This window comes from Coenobita brevimanus, chromosome 104, assembly GCF_032717465.1.
Source record: "Coenobita brevimanus isolate Jiangsu-jjx chromosome 104, ASM3271746v2, whole genome shotgun sequence".
Classification (NCBI taxonomy): domain Eukaryota; kingdom Metazoa; phylum Arthropoda; class Malacostraca; order Decapoda; family Coenobitidae; genus Coenobita; species Coenobita brevimanus.
This window is the reverse complement of record NC_137057.1, coordinates 15,922,695-15,932,188: the sequence shown is the minus strand read 5'-3', so window position 1 is coordinate 15,932,188 and position 9,494 is coordinate 15,922,695. Positions and strand designations below refer to the sequence as shown.

At 44.9% G+C, this 9,494-nt stretch overlaps 1 non-coding gene across 1 annotated transcript; it reads right to left on the bottom strand.

Annotated features, from left to right (window-relative positions):
* Window positions 1-594: 594 nt before the first annotated feature.
* Window positions 595-713, bottom strand: LOC145416192 (5S ribosomal RNA). Its single transcript, XR_013900235.1, has one exon. It is a non-coding gene; the product is annotated as a 5S ribosomal RNA (ribosomal RNA).
* Window positions 714-9,494: the final 8,781 nt, after the last annotated feature.

The window sequence follows — 9,494 nt, the reverse complement described above, 5'->3', positions numbered from 1 at the left end:
TAATGTTTAAGGTCAGACCAGAGTGTATTGGTTCAATGCTGAGAGCAGTCAGTCCAAAGTCAAGAATTAGGACGAATGTTCAACCCTTAAAATTACTGGTGAGCACGGATGTTGCACTCTGTGTGGTTTTCGTCTTTCTTCTTTACACTTAAATTGTCAATGAAAGCTAAATATACGTTAATACATACCGCTAGAAAGTTATTTATAATTAAATACTGACTTGTTAAATGGAAATATTCTTTACACTTAAATTGTCAACGAAAGCTAAATATACGTTAATACATACCACTAGAAAGTTATTTATAATTAAATACTGACTTGTTAAATGGAAATATGAAATGATGTTTTAAACAAGCTCTCTCGCTTTTTTTTTTTTTCTTATTTTTTAACAAAGTTTATTAATTTTGCTAATCATTAAAATATTGCTGTAGGTAAAATTGCCTGATGATAAATGTACGTGATGAATATATATATATTTTCATTCATTCATTGCCAGACGCCATGTATCCCAGACGGGGTGGCCAAGGGCTTGGAGTTAATTGTTTTACGGAGAGGGGCACTAATCCTCCACCAACCCCACTTCACACGTAGGGATGCCAACAGCATCTGGTGTTCCCAGGCGGTCACCCATCCAAGTACTAACCAGACCCAACGTTGCTTAACTTCGCTGATCGGACGGGAAGCGGTGTGCTCATCGTGGTATGGCCGTACTAATATATAAATATATATATATATATAGTAATGAAGACGTGAATGGCGCAATTAATAGGTAATAAATTGAATACAGGTTGAAGACCACGGGTCTAAGCTAAACCTTTATTTTCCTCGACACTGTGACGCCTTTATGTTCTGTTCTTTCTGCTGTGATAAGTTTGTATTCAACTTCATTGATTTCCCTGGAAAACCACACTGTGTTCACGATTGGAGGCGAAAACGAGTGAATTGTTGCTTTATACAGTACAGAGGACATCATTTTGAAACATATTCTGTCAGTTTCCTGACAGCTGCATATTAATTCCTCAATACACAAACTAAATTATCCTAATATAACCAAATAAATCTTTACAGGTTATCACTCCCCCATTGTATCATCAGAATCCAGCGTATTTGACTTCATATTCACACATGACTAACCATAACCTCAACCTTACTACTGAAATTACCGTGTAGTCCATAATGTAGAATCGTTATTGCATTCTTCCAGAACTGATTATACTGGTCTAGAATAACTGAAGAATCGTTTAATGTCACTCAGCTGATAAAACAGCAAATCTGAATACCAGATAATCCCGACCACAGCACCTGTCTCTTTGCCCTATTCCTGACAAATAACCCAGATCAGTACGAGATAGAGGGACTGTCAGCACTTGGATCCTCACACCACAATCTTGTCAAACCCTCAATCGTCAGTTTCCACAAACCTCCACGTGCTGAACCAGTAAAACGTCTCTGTCGACGAGGTACGAACAAGGCCAATGAAATCCGAAAGTATTGAAAAGTCGCCTTACACCCCATGGATGCCTAATGTACAGTATATTGATGGCTCTCTACCTACCAAGGTTCATGCCTTTATGACAAACTGTCTGGCCTGTGGCCCTCTTTTGAAGAGTTTCGACATGCTGCACTTGGCGCGTGTCACGTGCCACGTGCACCACCAGGACATGATGAAACCTGTCAAAAACAAATCTTAAAAGAATGGGGCTGTCATATGGCGCAAACCACTCAGTGATCGGCCCTGTGGTTGCTGAGATATAAGCTTCTCAAAAGCGTTATGGTCGGGTCGGGTCAGGCCTGGCCGGGTTGGGCCTGACCGGGTTGGGCTACTCATTTGTGTGAAAATGCCACTAAATGACGAGAGGATTTCCTGCCACTCTACTACCGGCGAACCGAACCCTGAGGGAAGGCAGTTTAGGGCCGCCTGGAAGGGGGTCACTAGGACACTGGGGAGCCAGGGAGTGGCAGGGAGGCACCAAGTTGTTAGAGTTTAGGTTCCCCTATAGGGGCAGTCCGGTGTAGGTGCAAGGGATCCCTCCCTACGACGCTCTTCAGAGAGTGGGGGAGGTCAAAACCCAGCATTGAGGACCACCGGCATAGGTAGGCCTGGGCAAAACCTCTTTCCCTCTTACATCTATCAGCACTATGAAGAAAAGCCAACCAGTGTCCAACACCTCGAAAGGAGTCATCCCAAAAGCTCCTCCACCTAAGCAGGTGAAGAGTGGCAGCTCCAAACCACCGGCTCTGGCAACACTGACAAGCAAGAAATCTCAAGACCCTAAACCTCCGGCAGAGACCAAGCGACCAAGAACCCCGGAAACAACATCAGAGGAGTCAAGAAGAAGAAAGCAGATACTCACGGCCCTGGTAAAACAGCCTCTGCAACAAGCAACATAGATGATTTCTTCTGTCCCTCCCCAGAAAGCCTAGACCTCGTCATCGATATGGACACCTCCCCTCAACCCCCGACCGACACAGACAGCGAGAACAACTCAGGAACCGAGGAACAGTCCCCCCTCCTCACCAAGACCAAGACACTCTCCCCCACGCTAACTCCAGCACAGAGGATGACTTCACGGTGGCAACTACAAAAAAGAAGAGGGCAAACCCAACTGTATCTCAACAAGCCAATGACCCCTCCACTCCACCAACCTCTCAAAACAGCGGCAACAGCTCAGCCACACGACCAACCCACCCCAGCCGAGACACTTCCACAAGGAGAAACCCGCCAGTATCCGTGAGATCACAGCCCCATCCTCACACACCATACCCAGCCTTCCTAGTCTCAAAACAAAACTCCTTCCTAACTACAATCAAATTGGTATTGACACTGGAAGAAGAACGCCCCGACCTCAAATTCACCACATCATTGAGAAGGGACTACAGCCTGGTGCTACACCCTCTAGACAACACATCCCTGAAAATCCTCCAGTCCTGCAACACAGTCGCAGGGAAGCCTGTCGCTATAACCCAAATAGATCCGAACCAGGCCACACAGAAGGTCATCTTTATGAGTTACAACCAATGGCTACCCCTAACCCCCATCCTAAAACACCCACAGGTGGAAGAACCTGTACGATGCCAGACAAACGGGTTAGCCACCAGACAGGTCTTAGTCACCCTAAGAACATCACTCCGCAAAAACTGGACCTGGGAAACTGGGGCACGTTCTACCTAAGACCTTTCCCCCAGAACTGCTCAGATGTTTCAGCTTCCAACAGTTCGGCCACCACCAGTCGAACTGCATGTGCCCTCCAACATGCGCCATCTGCAGCAGGAAACAAAAAACCGAGCAATGCTTGACCAAAATCAAAGCCAAGCAGCTGGTAATGACAAAATGCCCCAACTGCAGTGGAAACCATCATGCCTGGAACAGGTTATGCCCAGCCCACCTGGAGAGAGTAAGGAGGAGCATAGAAGCACAGACAAAATGGGTGCAGGAGAAGCTTGAGACCTCCCCTGCCCCTCCAGGAACATTCGTCTGGGGTCAGCCAAACAACAACACCCCCGCCTCCCTTGTCCCAAGCCGAATTTCCTCCCTTCCCTGCAAGCAAACCGCAACCAAACACTCTCATCCCTCTACAACCAATCCAGCTACTGTCAACCAAACTCCACAAACTACAACCATACCCCCACCCACCCCAGCCAACCCCCCCATGGAGACCTCATCAGTACAACTCAGGACTTCCCCCAAAACCCTCCCCCCTCACTAATGACAGCAACCTCGTCAACACAAACCGAGAGCACAGCACAACCAGGAAAGATACTATTGGATCAGGAAGCTCTCCTCATTCTCGGCCGACAACTTGGGAGGGCAATAATGACAGTTATGGGGATGCTACTGGGTCATCCCCTAGACCACACAACACTAAACCCATCAGTGGACGAGGTAATAAACAAGTGGGTGGAGGACCCATACCTCTGCAACAAAGACGATTCCCCCCCCAGAAGAAATCACACGCCCTCCCCCAGCTGTAGCAGCCCCCAAGAACACAACTCCCCACAGGACCCCAGCGCCACACTCTCAGTCACGAAAAATAAAAGACCACTGGAGGAGAACAGCCTCTCTAGAAGACAAAAGGGGGATCTCGACCACGCTCATGGTCACCACTGGAGACCAAAGAACCCCTATCACCAATGGCTCTGCCGTCCCCAACATTCACCCATAAGCCCAACCGCCACCACTTCTAACACAATACACCCCACTCAACACCCTAAACATTGCTCAATGGAATACTCGGGGAGCCAAAAACAAACGAGCTCTTCTGGAAGAGACTGCACACAGACACAAAATAGACATTTTCCTTCTACAAGAAACATTTATCCCAGCACACCACACCTTCAGACTCAAAGGTCTTACCTCCCACCTCCTCCCACACACCGAAAACGGCCCTAGAGGCTGTGCCATACTTATAAGAAACCACATACACAGCACACCTATTCATGCCACCCCCTAGTGTGGGGAACAGAAATACAGGGGATCCAGGTAACACAAAAAATGGTACCCTGCGGATCTTTAACATTACTGCAGGCCATTGGCAGAACTAAACCTCGCCGAACTATTCACAGCTGCCTCAAACCAACCAACCCTCATTGGAGGCGATTTTAATGCACATCACACACGACTTGGTTCCCCAGCATATATAAACCAGGCTGGCCAACACATAAATGAACTCTTAGATGAAACAAATAACATAGCCATCCTAAACGACCCTATCCTACCAACCCACTTACAGGGAGGACGGCTGGACCTAACATTCGCCTCCACACCATTGCTTCCACCGCACAGTGGAACATACACCCAACCCCAACATCTGACCACCATGCCATTCTTGTCATGCTTGATTGCGCCCCTCTACCAAGACCCATCAGACCCCCCCCCCCAGGTACAATACGAAAAAGGCTGACTGGAACCTCTTCCACTCCTCACTTGAAACAATGCTAACCGGACTTCATTCCCCACAAAACCTAGATGAACACGAAAAACAAATAACCTCAGCCATCCAAACTGCAGCAGACATAGCCATACCACTAACCTCCTCCTACCTCTGCTACTATAAAGATCACTGGTTCTACTGTGACTGAGTGAAAGAACTAAACCACAGCCTCAACAGAGCCAAAAAAATTTACAGATCCAACCCCACCCCCGAAGGGAGACAATATCTCCAAGCAGTCATCCGCCTAACCAACGCAGAAAAAAGCAAAATCAAAGAGGAAAAAGTAGCTCGAGTGGTGCTGCTCCCTAGGAGCACACAGAAACATAGGCACACTCTGGAAAAAATTAAGAGCAGTTTCGGGCCCTCCGTCAATCAGGACCCCCTCCCACCCGGACCCACAAGGGGAAGCAGAAAGGTTAGCAGCAGCATTCACCTCACACACATCCCCAGAACAGCTCCCACAGATCACCAAAGCACGACAGAACGCCCTACATACGAGACGCTCACAGCTCGTCACCACAGCAAAAACCCATCCCAGCACACCAGACCATCCCTTCACCACCCACGAACTCGAAGAATCACTGAAAACAAGCTCAGACACAGCACCTGGCTTAGACAAGATCGCTTACTCCATGCTAAACAACACTGGCCCCTCAGCACAAGAAGCTATCCTCAGTCTGATTAGCCACTCCAGGAGCTCAGGCCGACTCCCCTCTTCAAGGAAAAAGGCAGCCTTCCAGCCTGTCCCTAAACCCAAGGATAAGAACACCTTCCAGCCCACCTCCCTTCTAAGCTGCCTTGGAAATGCGGCAGAAAGAATGGTCCTACGTCGCCTGCAATGGGTCTTTTTTTTTTTGTGTGTGTGTGTTGGGGGTATTATTGGGTCAAGGGTCAAACCATGCAAAAACACGTAAAGGGTGGCCCATATATAAAGCTTTGCAAGGCGAGCTGCTGTGTACAGACGGATGGTTCAGTCAGTGTTGTCGGTGTCTATACCCTGCATCACCTTCTCAATTTTAACTTCCCACAACGCTTTTTACGCTCTGCTGTGTCTGTTTCATTAACCCCCGTCCACTGCCTTACCTACAGTCACACAAGCAGACTGAGACGTCCTCGCAACAGATAAACTACCCAGAGAGCTATGTACGGGACTGCCCTGTATTTTAGCGAAAAGTGACATATGAATCTGTAGAGTTTATCAACTTTTGTGAGGAGAGATTAGAACTAGAGATGATTTTGTTGAGACCATCCTGCATTCCCGAGAGAATGTGACAATCTTAATTTAGTTTTGCATCGCTTTCCTTGTTAATCTGTTGGCTCAAGCAGTTCCTTTAGGTCTGCTTCGTCTTTCTTCCTATTTTGTTCTCTCCTGTAGGCCAGTTATATTAATTGTTCTTGTTCCATGTTGTTTTGCTTTGTCCTGGATTTTTTTCTTTGCTTTATTATACTTACTTTCTTCTTAATATTTTCACTTTCTTTGGTAGGTTTTTGTTCATCCGTCTTATCAATCGTCACTCTGGCTCCCACCAGCCGATATTGTGCAGCTTATTTCCTTCAATACTGCAGCATCCTCTTTTGTTATTTATTCATTTCTACCCCAGACGATTCTCTTTAGCTTAGAACAGCCCCCTTGCAGGGAAGGTGTTGTTTATACTTAATACCTCGTACATAAAACGTTTCTCATTAGCCTAGTCAAGTCGTCTGGTGGTAGCAAGTATGAAGCAGAAAGCATGTTAAATAAAGTTTGGTGTACGGTTAAATTTCAGTTCCGCAGACTCAGTCTGTGTAGACTCTAGAGGTTACAAGTAAATTGTAGTGAAGGTTTTGTATATTATATTCTTGCTTTATATTAAACTCTTGGGGAATGCAGGGCTCAGCCAGGATGGCAAGATGGCACAGTCTGCACCGGTGAGAGTTTGAGCAAGTCTGCCCTGCCTGGGAGCGTGCGAGAGAGGCGCCGCAAAAGCGGAACTTAATAAACCTGTTACTAACTGGAGTCGGCAGATAGGGTTGCCAAAACATATGATGGAACTGTGTATGAACAGATAATAAACACACTTTTTTTTGTGTGTGTGTGTGTGTGTGTGTGTCCGACTCTGGGCATAGGCTTCACAGCCTGCTATCAAGGCCCAGCAGTCCTCCTACATACCATACACCTCTACATGTCACCACTTCGGCGCTAACACCCACCGTCCATATTGAATACATGCTACGGCTGTCTCATACAGGACTGGTGTATTGGTATTAGCGGGGGTATTTTTACGACATGTCGGCGGGTCTTCTGGTAGATCAATAAAGCCTGATTTAATGAAATTCAAATCCTTAAACTGTTCCCTGCCCCAGCCGGGATTCGAACCTGGGTCCGTTAGGACTGCAGGCCACCTCTCTATCGATTGAGCCACCGCTTCCCCCTTGCATATGTTAGAAAGATTAAGGATGATAAATTATATAGTTGTGTTATTAATATACTGTGCAGTACATTAGTGGGACTGTTAAAGTAATTGTGCTGATAAATATTTCCAATGTCGAGTAAAAAAAAAAAAAAAAAAAGTCAAAAGCTTGGCGGAGTAAACTAAGAGAGACGACATTGGATTCACAGAGTTACTATGCCACCTATTCCTTCATATTTTATTTTATTTTGTAGTTCTTTTTCTGCTTCATGAGCCACGCGAATATGGCGATATTTTTCATATTTTATTCTTACTACCACCAGGTCTTGTTCTTAAGATTAGAACCAACTTTCCGAACTGAAGGGGTTGGTAGAGAATTAAAAAATCCCTTCACTGTGAGGAGTCTCGCCAAGGATGAAGGGAGTCGACTGAATATAGCATGAGTAAACTAGAAATGACTAGACAAGATTCTGAAAATGAATATGCTTCCTCTAGGCGTTCTTATAGTATTTTGTTTTTGTTATTTCCTTTCTTTTCTTTCCCTTCTCTTTTTGTTACATTTTCATTCTTCGTTTTACTGTGCTTGACCTCTACTTTTGTTTCTCCCTTCTTTGTTTATTGTATTCTGTTATCATGTTATTTATCATGTCATTCTTGCTGCTACTTTTCCTATAACTAGCATTTGTATGTATTTCCTCGTACTTTGTTTTCACCCATGGATTTGCTTCTCTTCCTTTGTTGTCATACATTTTGATTACTTTGGCATCGTTTTCTCAGTTTTAATTTTCTTCCTTCTGCAGTTATATGGATGTTGTTGTAGTTTGATTCCAGTATTTTATTTTCCTTCAGACGAGTCCAACAACTTGCACGATCATCGGTTCAGCTTGGTTGGCCTGGAACTACTGCCATATACGGACTACAAGAGGGATCCCAGAGGCAACCAGTTCCCTATCACTCCCAGACCTTCTCTTGACTTCAGCATGTTGCACACCATGGCTGCAAAACTCAACTTCACGTCAGTCAGACTAGATTAGAGATATAAGTTAAACTTTTTGAGGGACCAGACAACTGAGCTGGCGATTGAATAATCACGAGATCAATTCCGGAAAACTTGGAATAGACGATTAGAAAGGGACCAATGGGTGGACAAGGGATAGCATGATAAGAGTTGAAATTCAGTCTTTATGAAGAATTATTATAATGAACTGGGCACCCCAAAGTCACGAAATAGACTCCAGGTTTCTTGATGGAGGAGTAGACGAGTTAAAATTTATTTATTTATTTATTTTTCTTGGTTAATGGATTGAACTGTATATCACAGAGTTAGAAGTATAAGTCTATGCTATTAAAGACGATAGTTTTTAGGAACTGGATTAGGAATCACACAATCTTCAGTTCGAAGCCAGGCTGTCCAAGGTGATACGTTGAAGAAAGGAAAAAGTGCAATAGGTATGGCTCGTTCACAATTCAAATTCATGCTTTTTGACGTGATGAGAATGAGGGATAAAGAATTTACTGATGATACACAGTCGTGGGCTTAAAAAAATAAAAAAATCCATGAGTACCAATAAACAGCGTAAATACGTGAGGCAGAGGTGTGTGGTGTGAGGTGGAGATATTAAATCCAGTACAAAGTGTCTTGGTTTCATAATGATGAATATTGATCAGGCAGACGAATGTCTATGTCTGTAAATAGACGCCTAAATCTCAGATAGAGTCGACACACACAAATTGCCTCCATGTCACCCTTTCCTCCGCCATCAAACTGCCTTTCCCATAGTTTTCGCCTCCCTCATTCTTATACCTCTTCATTTCAGTCTTCACCTCATCGTCGATCTTCTCATCCCCCTCTTCCCCTTCACCTCACGCATTACACTCTCCTAGTCAATCTCTCATTCTCCGTCCTCTCCACAGGACAAACTTCAAACTGTAAACAGCACATCTGCATCAGCACCACAACGTTCATCAACTTTACCTGACATTCTGTATATGAACGTAACTCCACATGCTCCTTTCAGAAAACTCATTTGTACTTCTCTCACAATTGACTGCGTCCACGTAAAAAAAAAAGAAAGAAAAAAGAAAAAAAGAAAAAAGAGACTGTTCTGCCTTTTTACACGAGAAAGAGGTATCACAATACGTCCAACGGCTTGTGTACTTTCACTTAGACTCC